Source organism: Protopterus annectens, chromosome 10.part0 (genome assembly GCF_019279795.1).
Source record: "Protopterus annectens isolate FY-2018-M chromosome 10.part0, PAN1.0, whole genome shotgun sequence".
In the NCBI taxonomy this organism is placed as follows: domain Eukaryota; kingdom Metazoa; phylum Chordata; order Ceratodontiformes; family Protopteridae; genus Protopterus; species Protopterus annectens.
The window spans coordinates 128960862-128982906 of NC_056744.1; positions in this window are offsets into that span (position 1 = coordinate 128960862).

The window sequence follows — 22045 nt, forward strand, 5'->3', positions numbered from 1 at the left end:
AAGCTGTGTTCATTAAGTACTTTCTGAATGTCTGCTGTCATTACATCCATGAATCATGAGCACTACAAAAGGAGAGGAGAAAAAAACTAAAGAAAAAACTCAGAAAGGACATATCCATTTCTCATTAAGTGTACATGTACTTTGTGAAGTGGAATGGGTATGTCAGTATAGAAAGGCAATAACAACTAAAAATAAAAACTTAATACTTTGTCTGATGGGTTTACGCTGGGGTAGGAAAGCTTCCGTCCCCAACTGCATGTCATAGCAAATGGCCCATTACAGCCTTAGCGCCACAGAATGTGACGTCATCATTTGTGATAGTGGAGTTCTCTGTTAGTCCTATTTTCACATAACATTATTTCATGTGAAAATAAGATTAGACTAGCCAGTGGTCTCCCATGAACCAGAAAATTGTGACAATGAATGTAGATGCTGATTCATTTTTGTGCTGATGCAAATGATCTTTAAGGCACAGCAACTGCCTATCTGGAGCAAAGATGAAATACATTACAATGGACATCCTTTTTTACTATAATCAGATGACTGAAATGTACACAAAAGTGGCTGTAACTGCTAGCTGGGTGATGGGGTCTGGATGAATGTAACTGACCCTTTTGTCATCTATTCATTTTAAAAAAGTCACCATCTGGCTTTGATGGATTAGTGTGCACTTGTATGACGTAAGATGGACTACTTAACTTGATATCTAATATGCACAACAAAGTAGGCATAAATGCTAAGGTTGCTTGTGGAGGAAAGTGACTAGCTGTCTGCTTGAGTTTGCTCATTATTTGGGCTTTGGAGGACTAATGTGATTTGTTTGAAGCAACTTGGAATACTTTAATATGTGACAAATATTTGTATGAAGAAAAAGTGAAATGCATTAAATAGCCATCCTCTTTTATCACGATTAGATGTCTGAACTGTCCACAGAAATGGCTATAACTGCTTGGTGGAGGTTGTCCAGATGGAAGTAGACTGACCCTATTGCCATCTGTTCAGTTTAAACAGTAATTTCTGAAAAAAAAGCCATAAAAAGCATCATAGAAAATCCAGACCAAGCTTGACACAGGCTTGATAGTGACTTCTAGTCTGAACTATACCTAGTCTAAAACCAGCCATACTCAGTGATGTGCACATAAGGTTACTGTAGCATGAGTGAGGGGCTGGGGTGGGGACAATGTCATTATTTATTTATTTATTCTCACAAACCTCTGAAGAGTGCATAGAACACCACATTTTGTACTGGGCTGGGGACAGCGTGGTCGTTATTTCTTTAACTTTCCTCAAAAATGTTAAGGGTGTGCAAAGAAGGTCACTATAAGTTGTGCAAAAGCAGTGTAAAGTCTAGGATAACAAGTTTGAAGTATTACTGTGATCATTATTTTTTCACTTTCCTCACAATGATACATGTGATGCATATACAGGTGGCTATCTTTTGGGGGGACGTATGTATGCATACTGTTAATATATGTCTGACAGCAACAGGCTGATATATGCTATGCTCTATTTGTTTTTTTTTTCAGTTTTGTCCCGTCTGACATAGGTTCATAGGTAGGTACTGGCTATCTGCCAGAGGGTATTTATAAGCCTAGCCAGAGTGTTTCGGCTTTCGCTGCCCCATTGATTAATTAACTGACCCTCTGTCAAGCAGAGCCAATGAAGTGATCCCAGGGGTGTATTTTTTGTTACCCATCCACTCGTCAAGGTTCCTCTTAAAGAGTGTTAGTGAGGGGCTCTGCTTAATGTAGTTTGGAATTTTGTTCCAAAGCATGGGGAGTCTCTGTGACAAGAATCTATCCCTCCAGCATGTTCTATTTATTGTTGTCACAAGGTTTAGCTCACTAGAGCATGTGGCTCACAGTGACCTGGATTTCTTTAGGTGGAACATGTCCATCAATTCTGAGTTGGACATGGCTTTGTAAGTCAGGTAGAGATCACATCTGAGTAAGCGATATGCCGCTGAGTACAGCCGGAGTTTTTTCAGTCAGGCTGCATAGGACATATGTTTGAGGCCAGTAATCCTCTTGGTGAGGTACTTTTGTGGTCTTTCCAGCTGTTGGAATTGTCTTGTGAGGTACATCCCAAATGGGGCATTGTACTCTATGATGGGTCTGATGAGTGATGAGTAGAGGGGCACTATAACCTCTTTATTTCTAGATGCAAACCCTTTAGTAATTAGATGGGCCGCATAGAAGGATTTCCTAACTACTTTGGCAATATGATTGCCAAAGGAGAGATTACTATCTACCTGGGTCCCCAGAGCTCTTATTACCTCTTCTGTATTAAGGGGGCTGCCACCTATGTGGCAATTCTTGAGTGTTTTGTTTTTCCCAAACAGGATGACTATGCATTATTTGGCATTTAGCTTGAGGCCATGACTTGGACACCAGGTGTCCATCTCAGTAAGGCCCTTTTGGAGGATGTCCGTGTCAGCCGGAGAGTCAGTTATGGTTCCCAGTTTGCAGTCATCGGCAAACTTGGTTAGCCATAGTCCTCCTGTGTTTGCCTGTACTTCTGAGAAGTATATGCCAAACAGTAGGGGTCCCAGGACCGAGCCTTGCGGGACACCACTTGTGACTGGTTTAGAGTCGGAGCTGGAGCCCACTATTCTTGCCGTGTGAGTTCTCTCTGTAAGCCAGTTGGCAACCAATCTCGTGATGTAGGTGTTTATGTTCAGGTTGGTGAGTTTTTCTGTAATACCCGAGTGGGGAATGGTGTCAAAAGCCTTGGCGAGGTCAAGGTAGGCTGTGTGAACCACCTTTCCCTCATCTATGGCCTTGGTAACTGTCCCAAAGACATCAATCAGGTTTAGTAGGCATGATCTGCCCTTAACAAAGCCAAACTGGGTCAGGTCAAGTGTTTGGAGGTTCCCAATGTCTTTGTTAATGAGTTCCATGATGATGCGCTCCATAGCCTTGCAGACTAGGCTAGTCAGGCTTATGGGGCAATAAGTTACCAGAGTCAGTTGTGGCCCCTCCTTTGTGGAGTGGAATAACCGTTGCTGTGCACCATTCTATGGGCATGTAGTCTGCGGACAGGCTGAGGTTGAACAGCATGTTTAGGTGGGGGGTTAGTTCATTCTGTAGTTCATGCAAGACGCAGCCTGGGACACCATCTGGCCCCATTGATGCTGTGTTTTTGGCTTTTGAAAGGGCTGTTTTCACCGTGTGTCTGTGATTTCTGGGAAACTACACTTTTCCCGTATTGTTGTGGGCCCTTTTGGGGGTGAGAGGGGGGTGAAGTTTGCACTGAATCTATCTGCCAGGATGTTGGCAATATCAGTAGGTTCAGTATATTTTGTGATATTTTGCACTAGTTCAGTGCATATCTGCGAGTTGCCACTTAGATTCTTAACATAGCTAAAGAAGGCTTTGTGGTTATCTTTTGAATCCTTGGCTATTTTTCTTTCAAAGTTAGCCTTGGATGATTTTATGAGGGACCTTAGTTTCTTACTGATACTGATCAAACATCAAAGGGTTACACAGACAGTGGCTGTCTTTTTTGGTGTTAGGAGTGAGGAGGCATGCTGTGTATATGTATGACAACAGCAACTTGAAATATATGACTGTGGCCATTATTGCTTTAATGTTCATTCCAGTTTAACACCAGAAGGGAACTTTTTGAGTGGTGAAGGGAGGTAGATACAATTCCCAGACATAATTTATATATCCTTACAAGTATTTCTCTACTCAGTTTATGGATGATTTGAGCCCTTTTTCATTTTTACCTTCAATTTTCTCAGTGTTACCATGCTTGCAGGCTCCATTGTCCACTCAGTCCTAATTCCATGGTGTAGAGAGATGAAGCTCTGACTATGAACCAGGCAATGGGGAGAAGGGGGGGGGGGTTAGGTAGCAGCCTGAATGATAATGGAGAACACTGGACTGAAACAGTGTCTTTGCATGACACTGTGGTAATACACTTGCACACTGCTGACATAACACTTTTAAATCACAATCATAAAGACACTAGCTCAGTCCAGTGTTCTCCTTTATCGTCAGAGTTGCTACCTGAAAGAAGAAAACTCCATGTCCTGTTTATAACTGCCAAGCAATGAATATGACTCTAACATAAAGTTACTGCCTGCCACAGAAGCATCTTGTTAAGTGAAGAAACCAGTATGAAGTGAAATAGACTCAGAGAAATAAAGCTAATTAAATGCATCTTGGTTTCTGGAATACAAAGAAAACAGACAATCTAACACCATTTTGCTGCTATATGTGCTGCATGAGTCCATGTTATGAACCTCTGGAAGTTTTTTTTCCTTTGTAACAACACAGAAAAGGGATATCTGATCTTTTGGTTGTAGATCAAATATACATTTGTGATGATTTTAATGCACTCCTGGATATTATTTGAAAGGTTTTGGAATCCTGCATCTGTGAAGCCTGGCAAGGTCTATACTTACTGTCAGTTAAATATCCAGAAACCACAGGAGGTGTATTTTCTAACCGTGGATAACATACAGAAAAAAGGTGATAAAGGAGAACACTGGACTAAGTGTAACTCACATTTGTATTCACAGACATGAGTTACAGTCAGTCCAGTTTTCTCCATTATTGTCCTGGCTCAGCACATGAGGAGCTAGAAGTAGTTATAGAGGAGTGAAAAGGTGTAACCTACTGACATCTGTCATGGTGGAGTGTGGGAGATGTGCATGTTCGAGCACACATGTGCAAGACATGATTTCCATGGTGGAGATCAGAGAAAATGCCTGCACTGTTTCTCCACAGGTGAGCAAGGTTGTTCTGCTGGCTTATGTGTGTAATGGAAGTTATGGACAACCCATCATTAATGCCCATTGCATGAGGAACGACATAGGTTGCTACCCTGATACTTGCATAAGAGAAGTCATAAAAGAAAAATCCCATACCTCTGCATCGATGGTACATCTTCTCCTGGTACATCTAACCCTCCCCCAGGAAAAAATAAACTGTAAGTAGTAATGAATGGGTCAGTAGGGTGGCCAGCAGGGAGAGGCTAGATGGTCAGTGGAGATTAAAACAATTATGTTCTGCCTGCTCCAGTTCTTCTTTTACTGTTTCCATTCTGTTTCATTTTGAGATAAACTTTGATTCAAGGTACCCTTTGCCTTAGTACTTGGATTTTTGGTTCACTGTGTCTCATCTATTCTTTAATTTTCTTATTTTCATCTTCCTACTACGTTTTTGTAACATCTTCTGTAATCAGTCTTTTACTGCAAAGCAATTGTTTGTGGCTATTTTTCTCATTTTGTCTTTGTCTCTAGAATAGCTTTCTGTTGTTGATTTTTCACTCCTTTACTTCTATGCAAATGGTTTTCTAGACCCCATTTTATTTCTGCAGTGCGTTTCCTTGTAGTCATTACTGATGATTTCATGAGTATAGTGAGGAAGTGTAAGTAAATTAATTATTTTGGCATAGGTTCATCATGAATTAAGAACAATGATCTTCATAAATCTCACAAATATTTTTTTTCCACTCAAAGGTACTTCTGATCTACACAAGACTGTATTTTTGTCATGGGAAATTTTTAATTATCTTGAGTTCGACACTATATTATGCTAACCTTATTATGTTTATATTTATTGTCTGTTTAATTAGATACTGGAATTGTGCTCTTATTTACACAGTGCTGTATATTGGAGTCTGATCATATTTCATTCAACATTGATGGAACATTTACCTTTAAATAGGTGCATTTCTATAATGAATATAACTTCGAACAGACATCAATTAAATGTTCAGAGTGACATGCTTTCATTTTTTTTATTTTGCTATGAACCTTATTCTGTAGTTTATCACATTTACAATAATGGTGAACCTTTGCACATTTTAGGCTAAATCTATAAAATATATACAATTATTTAATTGTGAAAATTCAGATGAACAAGAAGCCAGGAAGCAGAATGATTTGCAATTCCATTTTGAAGCAATTTGTTGGTAAACATATTGCCAGTTTACTACATTTTTACATAGATAAGCTGTGTGGGCTTTGATTCAGTGGGCTCTGAACTGGAAGTGACCATGTTTCCGTCAGAACCGTAAAGCTGTCATATCCTTCTATTTTCCTCTGGCCATTCTGTGCATGTAGTTTTATGCTTGTTGTGTATATATAGCTCACCAAACTGAATGTTGACATTTAATATGCCCTACAGCCATGACTGTATACATTCAATTGGCTGTTGTCATTTACCATGGAACTTTCTATCATTTATTTCCTGGCAGGGGTGAAGTTGCAACAAAGCAAATGATTTCTGGTGACACAAAACTCTAATTATATTATGTTTAGAAGACAGAAGCAAATCACTTTTGTATTGAACTTCTTCTTTAAACTATGATAATATAATTTTACGATAACATTTTTGTTCATGTGATTTTCATTTTTTTCTACCATTAAAGACCCATTCAGCTGATGAACTCAATAAAATGCTTATCGCCGGTACTATTTATCAATAAACATTCTTGTGTTGCAGAGTGCCACTGCTGAGATCATAAGTATATATTAAAATCTCAGATATGAGCTACTTAACCATGTCACTGCATTGGAGAGTATGAAGTCCGGATGGATTCTATGAAGCTGTAGTTTTTGTAAAAGGTAGTACGGAGTGGAAGCAGATTAAGAAGTAATGACTAATACTAAATCTTGAGAGAGGTATATAGATGGTGAAGTCTAATGCAGAAAAATGTATGATTTACAAAAATAAAATGGCACGCAGAGAAAATAAACTGACATTATTTGGAATATGTAGCAGAGCACAATCAATGTACAAAGTTAAAATAAGAGGGTATACAAATAAACATGGTAAATGGTTTAAAAGAGACAGTGAATGCAGAATGAAATACAGTGCAAGGAGAACACACCATAACATGGACATGGTTTCACAGAAACAAAACAGATATAGCAATTGCAAGTAACGAATGCACCCCCCTCCCTCTCACAAACAAGCATAGACTCACCCCCAGTAAGCATACTTGAAAGCAAAAGCTGTTAAAGATGGGAGTTGATAAGATTTTAAACCAGCAAGAATACTTTAATTCTTCAGTGAAGACATGCACAGGTTATTTGCTGGGACCTGCGTAGAAGGCAATTAAGAATAATAAGGATTAATAGCTTTAGTGAGACAGCTACACCTGTTGCGGCTTCCTATGAGTTTTCATTGCCCTTTTAATTAAGGGTTTCCCCATTTCCAGTTACCCAGTATTATTTTCCCAGTTATTTTTGCTAAGCAGCTAATTAGACTGCAGTTTGTATAGCTACTGTGTCCACCTCTCTGCAAGGTATTAATCATGTTCATACTGTTTTGTGACTGTGCAGTTAATACGTCTGGGTAAGGTGAAGGTAACACTGTGGTATTGGAGAATAAAGCCCTAACTACAGCTCAGCTGACTCACGTTACAGTAGCACCTTGAGAACTTAATAGTGCTGGTAAAGGAGGATGGACATGCCCCTTCAGGGGGTGGAGGAGGTGATTTCCACCTGGCTTGCTGATGCTATGGTTCAAGCAGCAAAACATTGTTGTGAATATGTAAGCAGTGGGCACCCAAGTCAGTAATGGTACCTATTGGCAGCACGTGGAAAGGGCATAGGCAATCCATGCAGTAATAGAGGTGCTCAAAGCACTGCAAGGAAGAGAGGTAAGTCCAGAAATCTTACACTCAGTTGCTGGGAAGCTGATAAGGACTCAAGCAACCTTCAAGGCCACATGAGTGATAGATGTCCCTAGTGGTTCTCACCCTTGTATGGTACTGGGGATATCGTTCATAAAAGGAAATGAATAGGCTAAGATTGATAGGAGAGGGCTTGATGGACAACAAGTATGGGGGCACAAAGGTTAAGTAAAAAGAGAAAGGAAATGTAGAGGCCTTGCACCACACCCAAGGGTCTTATGCCTGCAAAATCATTGTCACTGCTCAATTGGCTACATTTTTTAATATTGCTGTTTTTAATCACTTTTAATCACCCAGTTGTATTTTCCAGGGGTTAGAAGAGTATTTTACAGAGAAAGAAGTTGTCAGTATCTGTGGGTTGCTGTACAGTGGCACTGAGCTTTAAAAACCATATAGTTACACATAGACATTTTATATTAAAAGCTGTAACCCCTTCTGTAGCCATTGGCTCTTAGTGATAGCTTTATGTTTGTGTTTATATGAGCTTATGCTGACAGCCTGTCATTGCTCACAGAATATAAACCTTGGAGGACCTCATCTCAAGTTCATCAATGCACTGTAATTTTTTTTATGGGAAAACAAGTGTGAGTCAGGTGAAGGCTAGCCATCCACTAGTATGAACATTGGATCAGGATGATTGTCAGTGATGAGTTGACATCCAGACCCCCTGTGAGAAAGAGGTTGTGAATGGATGGAAAGATGGAGTGTTTCCAGGGAGGGCACCTTATAAATAGTGGTTTGGCTTATTTAAATTATAACCAAAAGTTGATAACTAAGATTGCCTCTTTTACATAATGTTTATCAAAATGTGGAAGAGTGCTCCGCCATAGCCTGATGCAGTTATGAGGAAGATGATGCACATATTTGTTTCTTTCCTAATGGTTGGTAGCTAAATTTCACAGCACACTCAAGTCTCCTAAGAGTCCTCACCATTGGTTTAGTATGTGAATTCTTTTCTTCCACCTCATCTCTAAATCTTGGTCATGCCAGACCTGGAGTAGTTTGTGCAGTTCTAGAAGTCATGCAATACAAAATTAAAATCAACATCACCAGAAGGATGCATAGAGTAGGGCAAATGAGCTGACTGGAAAAGAGAGAAGTTGGAGTTTTTTAGCTAGAGACAGAACAAGTAGTTGGGGATGGACGTGATATGTATGCACAACTTCATGTTGGAAAGATAAAAGGGTTATTATGAACAGAAAACAGAGGCTGAGTTTGAAATAAATCACAGCCATCTAAGAGCCATTCATTCTAGCCTTTAACCATTTTATCCATCCTCCAAAAGCACCAACAGTAACCAAACCACAGCCAGAAATATATACAGATAACATGAATCTATCACTCAGTACAAACATTGTTGTACAGCCCTGACCAAAGCTAATTGGATTCTCATTGCAGGCCCTTATTTACTGCTCTCAAACGTTACTCTAAAGCTGAAACATAACAGATATTGCTGTACTCTCAAAAATAAACTAAGAACATCCCCATATTTACCAATATCCCAAAATGATGGCAGCATGGGCTTCCAAAAACCTGTCTTTATCCAAGCTACTGTAGCAAAAGAACTAATTCCTGCAAACTGGAATCATTTGTCAGCAAGCATTCAGAAGATAAAACATTATAAACAATTCAGACAAACCTATTACAATTCCAACAGGACATCTGCAAATGCAACTACTGCGTGGTGTATGGCTATTATAGTTCCCAAATATGTCTACCCAGTGAAATCAAAGAACAATTATCCCATTACTACACTGAAACTAATGCAAACATTATGTGAAAATGCAGATATATATAGAAAGTAACAAAACTCCATGCATGTTTTAGAATATTGTCAGACACACAAGACTTCCGCAGTGGTGCAGCTGTAGCGTTGTTGCCTCACAGCAAGAAGTTCTCCTGTTCGATTCTTGGCTGGAGTGCAGGGAGTGCCTTCTGTGAGGAGTCTGCATGTCCTCCCCGTGGTTGGGTGGGCGTTCGAAAGACATGCGTAAATGGGTGTGCCTTCGTTGAAGGTTGAACATCTAGCTGGCACCTCGGAATTCGTGAAAATCTACTGCCAATCATTAGCGGACTGGAGTTCCGCTGTGGCAACCCCTAACCGGGAAAAGCCAAAAGACAACAACAATATAAAATGTATATTTATTCATTATAATATCTTCACTGTTATCAAATTAACATACTTCTGAAATATTGCAGGTTGTTCAGAATTTTGCTACACTTTAAATTTAAGGACTTTTCATCCTATACTTTAACAAAAATGGTATAAGAACCTTTCATCTTACACTGTAACGAGAAAAACATTTTATCAAAGTTACCTCAGTATTTACAATCTCAATTAAATTGTGTTATTCTGCAGTTAAACATCCTAAGCAGTATGCTGGTTTATAAGGCATAAACATGCCTTTCTTTTATCCAGTTGTATTACTGTATCTTCCAAGTTATCTGTAGAATTATATCAGAAGACGATAAATTAGATGATGAAGTGACTAGTTTAGTGACAGTTATTCAGAGAGGATACCACTGATATATAGTATGTTACGTAGCCACATAAAGTTTACATAACATGGAAATTTCAAAAGAATGTGGATATCATAAAGCCTTGTAAAAATCGTGATTTTAAATTTTAATGTGGATTTGCACAGCATTAAGAAAACTATACAAAATAATTTACAATGTTTTCTTATTTTGAATGCCTACCAAGGAAAGTGGAAGATAAGATGTATTCTGCTTTTAAACATTATTCCAGTATTAAAGAAAGTTAGAAGATTATGGCCAAGTCTTAAATGTAAGGGCTAAAAAAGGAACCTATAAATGCAGTTACTGTAGCCAATGTAAGTTTATTAATGAAGGAGAAGAAATGCTTGCAACCAATCATTTTGACTATTTTAATAGTCTAAGGCAGATGTATTATTATAATTGTGAGAGCAAATGTGTGATACATCTAGCTAAGTGTGCCACATGTCCTGTGTTTTATGTAGAAAAAACTAAGAGATAAGGAAATGGTGTATGTGGACACTTGTAGGGTAATAGAATGTTTTCCAATTAATCCCAGAGAGAAGCCTTGAGAAGCACATATTTAACATTCGTTGGTTTCCTAATTATTTTGTTGATAATATTTTTTTTATTATTGCACATGCTAATGATTGTATTATTATTATAGGCATGTTTTAGTATCAGACAGTATGACCTTACTTTTAATGCCATTATGGGTTCAGAAGAGTCATCTGATCACACAAACTACTCATGTTAATGTTCATATTGTTATAGAATTGCATTGTTATAGGCATGCTTTACTATCTGACCACAGGACCTTAATTATGATGTTATTGTATGTTCAGAAGTTGTAATGTGAATCTTGTTAACTCCTTTTAAATGGAGTTTGTTGTTTGAAAATTTGTTTCTTATGAGGCCATGTTTCCAAAAAGTATGAAATCACTTAACAGCTGTATTATATTAAAGTGTGACACACTTTACACCATGATACTGTATTACATTAAAGTGTGCTACACTTTACAACGTGATACTGTATTACATTGTGTGCCACACTTTACACCGTGATACTGTATTATATTAAACTGTGCCACACTTTACACCATGATACTGTATTACATTAAAGTGTGCCACACTTTACACCGTGATACTGTATTACATTAAAGTGTGCCACACTTTACAACGTGATACTGTATTACATTAAAGTGTGCCACACTTTACAACGTGATACTGTATTACATTAAAGTGTGCCACACTTTACACCGTGATACTGTATTATATTAAACTGTGCCACACTTTACACCGTGATACTGTATTACATTAAAGTGTGCCACACTTTACACCGTGATACTGTATTACATTAAAGTGTGCCACACTTTACAACGTGATACTGTATTACATTAAAGTGTGCCACACTTTACACCGTGATACTGTATTATATTAAACTGTGCCACACTTTACACCGTGATACTGTATTACATTAAAGTGTGCCACACTTTACACCGTGATACTGTATTACATTAAAGTGTGCCACACTTTACAATGTGATACCGCATTACATTAAAGTGTGCCACGTTTTGCACTGTGATACTGTATTACATGAGCATTTTTGAGATTTGTTTTTGCAGTGGTGCAAGCTCTCCTGCAAAACCCTTGTGGAGCACAAGGCTCTCCCATCCCTCACAAACTTATATATGATGCTGCCATTGTATCACAAAGATGAAGAAGGGAGAAATCTCCCCTAGTGAAGGAATCATTACCAGTGCAAACTTAGGAAATGCACTGCCAGTGTTTTCCTATATGAAACAGTGACCAGCATTATGTTTCTCTACATCTTGTTTTTCTGGTACTTAATGCTTAAGGAATATAATTCTAGAATCCATTATAAAAATCACAGTCCATTCTAGAACACATATTTTTATTGATGCCAGTGATCTTAATATGTATTATAAGGAAACTGTAGGAATTCATAAATCAATTCTTTAGATTTATACACAAGATTAAAGATATAATAAATTAAATAAAGTTAAACAATATGACAGATTGCTCAGTTAATCTGAAAAAGCACAGGTCATTTGCTTTAACATACCCTGTAGGCCTAACTCCTGGATTTCAGTATGCTGTGAAAATTAAATACTTGGACAGATAGTATTGTCCATATTCCCTCCAAGCTGCAAATTTTAAAAGACAAATGACCATAATTTTTTTCAGGATATAATATCCCAATAGTGCTGTCTCCCATTATTAATCTTGTCATTTAAATTTAATAAATTATGCTGTTTTGACATAGATGAATATATTTTACCTTGAATTAATTAATATTATAAAATATATATAAAATTGAACACTTTGATTATTAAATTTGGAATTCAGATTTACAAACTCAAGTTTTATATTTCTATATCAAGTAATCATTTTAAAGTTTAAACCCAACAGGAATATTGTTTGAATTATGGGAGTCTAGGACATTACTTTCTAGAATTTATTCAGACTTATACAGGTACAATAACTAGACAGACCAGAGTTGTCCCATATAGGTTTAAAAGAAAATAGTTTGAATCCACAATACCCAAATGCACTTTAATGAAAGCGCTTTCACTGAAAAAGCGCTTTCATTAAAGTCCATTCAAAAAAAAAAAAAAAAAAAAAAAAACACAAAATCTTCTTTCATGCAGGGGGGCAAGCCCCCCTGCACCTCTCATGTGGGGAGCTGTGCCCCCCCCACACCCCCTACTTTTATATTCTCACTCTGAGGTCGCACTACAGTGGGGAAAAGTGCGACCGGCACAACCAGCATACATATTCATAAAGGACACCCACACCTCAAGGTTGGTGGCAACGCATGATGCATCGGAGACCATCCAGGTGCAATTAACCATAGGCAAGACTGCTCTGCAATTTGTAGCATGTTACAGGCCACCCTCTCAAACTCAGGAACCTCACATGGCCTTCCTGAAAACATTGGAGGGGATAAATGTATCTCCAAACACCATCATACTAGGTGACTTTAACTACCCTAATATAGACTGGGAACACTACTCAAGCCCGAACACTCTAACCCAAAGATTCCTGGAGTTCATAAACTCAAATGCCATGGAACAACTAGTCACCATCCCCACAAGAGGAGAAAACATACTTGATCTCATCATCACGAACATGGGATCAAAATGTTCAACACCGAAGTATACCCCTCACTGGTGAGATCAGATCATAAACTAATCTCGCTGGAGGTCCTCATAACAAAAAGACCACAGTGAAAAACTTCTCCAAATGCCATTTCACACTTCTAATAACTAGTGTGGTCTCCTTTAAGGCCCCTGAGCCAGTGGTAAACATTACTCAAACCGCTGAATCACTTACAAATGCCTTCTACCAGCACCTACAGGACTGCATGGATCAGGCAATCCCAAACAAAACTAAGACTCTCTGTTCCAGTCTGGTGGACCCCAGCCATAAACAAGCTCTACAACAAAAGGAGGAAGCTACTACAAGATAGAGCAAAATCCTTGAAAGGTAAGACACCTTTGATCATTATAAGTAAAAACTAAGAGCTCTCATAAAATCATCCAAGGCAAATTTTGAGAGAAAAATCGCCAAGGACTCTAAAGAGAATCATAAGGCCTTCTTTAGCTATGTTAGAAACCTAGGAGGAAACTCCCAGATATGCTCAGAATTAGTTCAAAATGATGTGAAAATTACTGAACCTACACACATTGCCAACATACTGGCTGACAGGTTCAGTGCAAACGAGATATCTATTCCAGAGGATTGTAGCCCCCAAACATCTCCAAAGAACTGCCCTCACTAAGGCAAAAACACAGCATCCATGGGACCGGATGGTGTATGAACTCAATGAGGAATTAAACCCACAGTTAGGACAGCTGTTTAATCTTAGCCTCACCTCAGGATGCCTCCACAGACCCTGGAAATTAGACAAGCCTTATCTGCAAAGCCATGGAGAGGATCATAATGGAACTCATAAATAAAGACATAGGGAACTTGCAGACTTTGGATCCAACTCAGTTTGGCTTTGTCAAAGGCAGATCCTGCCTCTTAAACTTGGTTGACTTTTCGAGACAGTCACCAAGGCCATTGATGAGGAAGGCAGTCCATACAGCCTACCTCGACCTGGCAAAGGCCTTCACACAATACCCCACTCAGGTATCATCGAAAAACTCATCAGCTTGAATGTAAACCCATACATCACAAGATGGGTTGCAAACTGGAGAACCCACAGGGTCAGAGTTGCTGGAGCCATGTCAGACTCAAAGCCTGTCACAAGTGGTGTCCCACAGGGCTCAGTCCTGGGTCCACCATCTACTTTTCTGAAGTACAAGCAAACACAGGAGGGTTATGGCTGACAAAGTTTGCAGATGACTGCAAACTACATCTGACACAGATATCCTCCAGAAGGGCCTCACAGAAATGGATAACTGGTGCCAGAGCCATGGCCTGAAGTTAAAAAATGCATAGTCATACCCTTTGGGAAAAACAAGGCTACCCCTAGCTACCATATAGGTGGGAATCCACTGAGCACAGGAAAAGTCATCAGAGATCTGGGGACCCAGGTTGACAGTAGCCTTTCGTTTGACACTCATGTTGCTAAAGTAGTTAGGAAAACCTTCTATATCACCCACCTGATCATGAAGGGATTCACATCTAGATCAAGGGAGGTCATCGTCCCCTGTACTCATCACTTATTAGACCTATGATTGAGTACAATGCCCGTTCGAATGTATCTGACCAGACACCTGCTGCAGCTTGAAAGGCCCCAAAAGTTCCTCACCAAAAGGATAAAGGGTCTCAAAAATATGTCTTATGCTGCCCGACTGAAAGAACTCCAGCTCTATTCAGTCTCATACCGCTTGCTCAGAGGTGACCTGTGCCTGACATATAAGGCCATGTCAAACCCAGATTTGATGAATATGCTTCACCTCAAAAATCTAGATCCCTCAGAACCACAAGGGCGGAGACTTAAACCTTGACACGGTTATAAATAGAACGTGCTGGAGGGACAGATTCATCACCCAGAGACTCCCTATGCTGTGGAACAAAATCCCGGTACATGTGAGGCAGAGCACCTCTCTGGTCTTGTTCAAGAGGAATCTTGACCAATGGATGGGAGATTGCAGATATACCCCAGGGATTACTTCAGCGTCACTGCTTGACAGAGGCACAGCAAAATGATAGGGATAGTTTTTATTCAAACTGCTTATAAATGCCCTTGGGCAGATAGCCTAGTATGAACCTATGAACCTATGAACCTATGAACATAGCTGAAAGTGCTGCTTCGGTGAACAGCACATTCGGTTATGTATGTTCAGTGATTTCTGCTTTGGCAGAAAGTGTCGTCGGGGATCTGTACGGATCCCATATATATATATATATATATATATATATATATATATATATTTTTTTTTTATGTGGGTCCGTATCAGTTGATTGAGTTTTTAAAAGCTTGAACTCCATATGGTCGAGACCATATGATCGGGCTTTTGAAAACTTGAAGCGTTTGAATGGAGATTGCAGTGCAGCGAGGGTTGGAAAATTTACCCTTTTCCTCAGTGTAGTGCAATCTCAGAACTGGTGTTTGTGTGTGTGTGTGTGTGTGTGTGTGTGTGTGTGTGTGTGTGTGTGTGTGTGTGTGTGTGTATATATATATATATATATATATATATATATATATATATAAATAATAGATTTGTGTTTTTTTTTTGATGTTCGAGTTTTTCAGAAACTCAATGTTATTGTCTCTTCAACATTTTTTCGAGTTTCTGAAAAGTTGATCATTTGACATATATATATATATATATATATATATATATATATATATATATATATGACATAGACGCATATATATATATATATATATATATATATATATATATATATATATATATATATATATATATATATATATATATATATATATATATATATATACATATATATATATATATATATATATATATATATATATATATATATATATATATATAGTTAAAATATTTTCCTCCGAGTACAAAAGTTATTCAGTAAAACAATAATGTTTTTCTGAACATGCTTCTGCCTTTTGTGGATACAAAATATAAATGTATGATGCAGTATCTGCTCATACAGGCTGACATAACCTCATTTATCGCTATCCAGTCACAGGAAACTGTATATACATTTATTTTGGATTCAGAGTTTAGTAGCTACTGATTATTGTTGTTGGATCAGGCCTTACAATGGGACAGCACAGACTATCAACCTTGTTTTGCATTACCACAAAGGAAGAGTAATTTTAAGTCATTATAGCCATAAAGACAAAGACTTTCTATTAAAAGGAAATCTGAAAGCATTTTATACACATTTGCCTTCAGAAGTGCAAGTTCCATTTTTTGTGAAACAAATACCCATAGTTCCTATAAAAAATAACTATCTCACACTGCATGCATAGCATAAGATCAATTATTTCAGGGAGTCATAAGGCTGCAGACCATAAACATTTACCTCCACTAATTCTGGATGCACAAATGATAATGTCATTGTAATTGGTAGTTTTATCATTAGCAATACAGATTCTGCACTCATCAAGATAGAAGGCAACAGAGTAACAGATGTCTTTCTGGTACCAGGATTTATTATAAGTGAGCACTTCAGTCCCTCATTTCAGGCAAATACAACTATGACCTGATGGTCCTTTTGGACTTGGATCACTTAACCCAGAGGGACATGCTGAATATCACTGTACATGTGCCTAATGCAGGTAAGACTCTGGTCCTGAGTGGAATCCTATAAAAGTATGCCCAAAATCAAGGAAAAGATAATTGTCTTTAATAATTTGATAATTAGCTGGTATAATTAGAGTGGGGTTCAGTGTATGTATATATATATATATATATATATATATATATATATATATATATATATATATATATATATGGGTCCACTTGAAATAACCGAAAGACCACAACACTGAAACTCAAATAACCGAGACCAGAATCATGAAACCCCAAAACACCGAAAATCGCGAAACTGTAAACCACACACATACACACAAACAGACACACAACTGCCCCAAACTAGCAAACACACCAACCTACACTAGTGATAGGCAGGGGGGCAAGCCCCCTTGCACCCCCCACACCCCCTATTTTAACATTCTAACTCCGAGATCGCACAGACACACAAGGCAAACTCACATCCACACTTTACAGTCCGTTACACACACAAACTAAAGTCACAACACACACTTACACACAGCAATACCCCTCACAACTACACTTACACATACATACTTACCTACTGCAGTACACCAAAAGTGGTAAATCAAACTCCCGTAATGTCGGGATTTTGAATTTCTCGCTTTTCGGTGTTCTGAGGTTTTGTGATTCTGGTCTCGATCTTCTGAGTTTCAGTGCTCAGTGTTGTGGTTTTTCGGTTATTTTAAGTAGACCCATATATATATATATATATATATATATATATATATATATATATATATATATATATATATATATCTATATATACAAATATATCTATATATATATATATATATATATATATATATATATATATGTGTGTGTGTGTGTGTGTGTGTTACCTTGGGGATGACAGATCTACAAATTTCATAAGGGACAACCTTGCACATCCTGTGCCATGGGTTCCACAAATTAGCCCAAACCTTTGATGCCCTCATAATGTCTTTTTTAGGTAAAGTCCATTTACTTGGTATCCCAACATCGCTAAATGATCACAGATATTGTAGCTTATGTCCATGATAGAGGTGGCAACTTCTTATAACAATATTGCCCAATTTGCTACTGGCTCCCCATTTAGAACTCACCATTGTCTAAATCTCAAACAGCTAGGATGGCTAGAACTACAAAACCAGCTAGAATTTCAACAACTCACCATCACCCATACGATTCTGTACCATCCTAGTAATCCTCCTATTCTCTTTAGCCTTATCTCCCCCTACATATATTTTACTACCCTTCGCTCAGCAAATAAACTACTGGTTACCATCCAGAAATCCGACAACGAAGCAGGTGATTCTCTTTTCTCAAATTCTGTGGGGAAGATTTGGAACAGGCTTCCCAGCAAACCTCCATCACTGTTATCATTACCACTCTTCAAATGCAACTAAAAATCCTCCTAAAAACACAACGGCTATGCCCATGTACTAAGCCTGACTAAAACTCCCCGGTACAACATTATTGTATACCTCTCACCCAAAACCCATAAAGTGGGATTAGTAATCCTTCCTCTACTCCCTATTTAGTCTCCTATTCTCAGGGAAATATCACTGAGTATGTACTTTGCAACATTCATTCTGCAGTGAGCACAAGTCTTCCACCTTGGTTATAGATCAACTATCTTTTTACTTTGAGTGTAATATTTGTATAAGTGTATATATACAAACTTTTCTTATTTTTTAAGTGTTATATATTTTTTTAAACAACCTTAATACTTCATTTCAATCTGCACTTTCTTTCCTAACATACTTTATGTTGAATGTGAAACCCTTTAACATGTAAATTGTACTCTATTGTTTTGTTAAACTCTGTAGACAATTTCAGTAAAATTAAGTTCTTTGATGAAAATCTCCATCAACAATGTATTTAAATATTTTTTTGAGTTTTTGCTGTCCTGTTTTATGAGCTTAATGTGGAGCTTATCTCCCCGGGCCTCTACTGAAAATGGACTTGTATCCAGTTGGACTACCCCAGTCAACAAATGTAAAATAAAAATAAATAAATTAATTCCAATATCAGAAACTTTAATACTAAGTTACCAGATGATGACGTACTTCCGCAAGTTGAGCATACCCATATTGGTATACTAATGGAGACCTGGTTTCAGTATAAAGATAGTATACCTTCTAAACAGATTTCAGTGGTTGTCATAATTTCTGGCCTAGGAGAAACTATGTGGGTGTGTCAGTATTTTTCATACTCCCTATTAACTCCATAATAACTCCAGAATGATTGCCTTTGTTGAGCTCCCCATCTCCAGCAAAAAAACAAAACTAAACATGAACTTAAAATAGCAGATGAAACTAAAGTTAATTGAAAATCTTTCATTAACTAGACTAAGAAATGATATCCAGCAAGATGCTGAGCTAATTCATAAAGATATTACCTACTCCTACCCTAAGATATAGCTAATATACCAGCGGGTAAATTTAATTTTAATTTCACAACAGCTTTAATTGAATTTCCATAGTTCCCTGAGTCTCCCTCTCCCATAATTACAACAGACAATAGCTTAATTGTCTTCTTCAAGGCTAAAGATATCACATCCATAGGCTGGTGCAGCTGGTTGCTTAATAAGTAGTGCCCCTCTGTGAACTCCTCCTGAAGCTCTCCATGGGCTGTGCTCTTGAGGCTTAGGAAATAGACATTGCAATGCTCATACACAAGGTTGGCCCTATCTCAGAGCCTTGTAAATGAAGATCTGTCAGCCTAACAGTCCTAATGTGTAAGATCATCGAACACACCTTATCAGACTTCCTAAATAGCAGCAATAACAGCCTTATTACCAAAGCAGCCATTTCCGTCCTCAAACTACAAAACCAGATCTTTAACTAATTAAGTTTTATAATGACTGTAAGCTGGGTATTGCAGTCTGCTCGTCTTCTGATACCACAATGCTACAGAAATGACTGGACCATGTGCATCAATGATGTAAAAATAGCAGCCTCAAATTAAAGTGCAAACAAGTGCAGTATTGTCACATTTGCAGTATCTACAGTATAGATGCCAACCCTTTCCTGATTGATTCAGTTATCAGAGATCTTGGTATGTTCATAGAAAGCTCCCTATCCTTTATCCAGCTTCTCACAACACAGATGAGGAAATCCATGTTTCCAATCCAGCTAACACGGCTGGCCTTAGTTGAAATGGTGCCCTAGGTGAAGTAGTGATCCGGCACCCCTTAAGCCCCACCCACGCTATACTCATGAAACACCCCTATGAGCCACACCCACAGGAAGGTCACCCCCAAGAAAGCTAATCCAGTTATTTCCTTCAATTATTTAAATGCATAGGAAGAAAAGATACCTCAACACACTTATTAGCTAAGCTGTTACACAAACTGACTAAGGACTCTAGGCACAAATGAGTTTAGTAACTACCTTTGTGTATGTATTTCCTACCTTAAATACCACATCTGGTTCATTGTCAAATAAGGCCCTAGGCAGGGTAATAGATTGGGGGCCCCCCCAGAGTAGCCCTTCCTGCAGCAGCCTCCTCCCCAGCCATACCAGTGTTTCATTACTTGGCTATTTCTCCCCAGTTAGCATGAACACTGTTTAAATCCATCAGTGTGCATACTGTTTTATTTACTTCTACAATAGTTACAGATATTGAAATAAAATGCATAAACGCAGATAGCCATTTGCTAAACAAATAATACAGTCTCACAATGAAAACAGACTTGGCATGAGCACTAAACATCTCTGCCATTGAAACTCGCATTCATTGAAACAGCATTAAAACCCACATTCAAATAAAATGCATCTGACCAGCGGAGAATCAAGTTTACCTTTGGGCTATTTTCAAACTATACACTCTTTGAACACATTTTTATAGCCATGCATGCATGTGTTCCTTGATTCACCTTCCTGATTGTATTAAATTATATTCCTTGTATATAATAAAGCACTTCTTTTTAGTGTGTTTTAAATTTGTAGTTTTGAACATTTTTCCAGTAAGCAATGACCGCTGCACCACTGCACCCACCCCAGTCACACTGAAAAGCTGATGTAAACTGTGAATTGACTTACAGAGTGTCTTAAATATTACAGAAATGCTAAAAGCTAAAGCATTTTTCCAATTCATAAATAAAACAAACACTCGCTATAATTTTACAACTTCTTTCAAAACTATTTCATTTAATTTCTTTCAGGTAATGGGTAGGGCTTACTGCAGCTCATCTCCTGGGCGGGTCCAGGCATCACAAGTTGGAATCAACAAGGGAAACTGCAATCACTCAGCTTATTTTTCCTTCACATAATGCATATCAGTTTTCTTTAACGCTTTGAGAACGGCAAGCAAGCATGTCCCTATTTCAGTACATTTAGCTTGTTTTCCCCCTCAGTTGGCAGCCATATTCAAAGGTCTGCATCACACAGTAGATAAGAATCAGTTGGTGGGTAGATTGTACCACAATTCCGTGATTTCACATCTGAATTACACAGACATTATAACACTCAACCTCTTAGCGCAAGAATTCTGAACAAAGACAGAAAATAAATCAGGGACAATTTTTAAATATTGCTCTTAGAAAGTCTAGAAAAGGTTTTGCATTGGCCATTTTCTGAAGGATAGGAAGTCTGACACTCAAGTGTTTGCCATCTATTGCTCTTAACGAATCAGGAACAAATCCAGAAATAATCGGGCACACTTTAATACCATTTACAACCTGCAACAAATCTGTTAAAGAGTTATTCACCACATTCTTTTCCAAAAGGCACATTTTAGGAGACACATGGGTAAAACATGAGTCAAAATCAGAGACAGTTGAGAGACAGGTGTCATTTATTGAATTCGGAATTTGATGATTTGCCAGAAAATCGAAAATTTTATGAGGAATAGACCACAAATAAAAGGCAAGATACTGGACAGTTGACAGCTATGACACACACTTTCTAGCACCGACATGCAAATGTAGTTTGTGACCACTTCCCGGGAAAGTGACTGGACAATTACAGGGAAGATAAAAAATATACACGTTATATTGGAAGTCTGTACCACTTTATGGTCTAATGACCTATTCCATACATACACACACACACACACACACACACACACACACACACACACACACACACACACACACACACACACACACACACACACTTTCTCTCGCATACAGAAGCTAACGTTTTAAATTACACATAAACACAGAC